At 37.1% G+C, this 1,003-nt stretch overlaps 1 protein-coding gene across 1 annotated transcript in view; it reads left to right on the forward strand.

Annotated features, from left to right (window-relative positions):
• Window positions 1-563, forward strand: part of MEIS1 (Meis homeobox 1) — a 142,636-nt gene extending 142,073 nt beyond the window's left edge. Inside the window, exon 12 of the mRNA XM_084799834.1 lies at window positions 1-563. This exon is cut by the window's left edge and continues 641 nt beyond it. The gene's annotated coding sequence lies outside the window, so the exon portion shown is untranslated.
• The last annotated feature ends 440 nt before the right edge of the window (window positions 564-1,003 follow it).

Here is a 1,003-nt window from a genome sequence, read left to right on the forward strand (position 1 = left end):
CTTACATTAAAAAGCCTTACAGTCATCCTGCAAGGGACAGGAAGGTCTGATTTGCAGGATTTTTAGAGCATTAAAATAACTATCAGGCAGAAGAATCTTTCTTCTCGCCTAGGATTTCAGCCATGTGCGCGCTCACTCTCTCTTTCTCTCTCTCTTTTCCTCTCTCTCCCTCTCTCTAGCCTGGGGCTTGAATTTGCATGTCTAATTCATTTACTCACCATATTTGAATTGGCCTGAACAGATGTAAATCGGGAAGGATGGGAAAAACTGCAGTCATCAACAATGATTAATCAGCTGTTGCAGGCAGGGTCTTAAGGAGACTGGTAGGAGGAGGCATGGACGCCTAATTGTCACATCAAGCATCATTGTCCCCATTCGACAACAACGACCATCACCTTATACATCACTTCCTGTTTTATGCAGCTCAAAAACATAGACTGAAGATTTATTTTTAATATGTTGACTTTATTTCTCAGCAAAGCATTGGTCATGTGTGTATTTTTCCATAGTCCCACCTTGGAGCATTTATGTAGACATTGTAAATAAATTTTGTGCAAAAAGGACTGGAAAAATGAACTGTATTATTGCAATTTTTTTTTTTTGTAAAAGTAGCAGTTTGGTATCAGTTGGCATGCATACAAGGTTTACTAAGTGGGATAAGCTAATTATACTTTCTGTTGTGGATAAACAAATGCTTGTCAATAGCCTTTTTCTATCAAGAAAACAAAGAGCCAATTATTAATAACAATCACGGCACACTGAGCCTTAGCATTCGGATGGAGTTTGAATTTGTGTGAGAACTCTGAGTCCAGTAGTAGTAGTTGATTGCAGTAATGAAATCAGAATCCCGAATAAAAACAAGATTATTTTTGTTATTCTGACTTTACTACTTAAAAAGAAAATGTTCCCCCATTTTTTTACTGATTAGCGCAGTAAATATCACAAGTAGCTCCCCGAGCCATATGTAATTTGAAAACTGTAACTGTGGAGTAAATTATTTAAT

Source organism: Acomys minous, assembly GCF_964271855.1.
Source record: "Acomys minous genome assembly, chromosome: 10".
NCBI lineage: Eukaryota > Metazoa > Chordata > Mammalia > Rodentia > Muridae > Acomys > Acomys minous.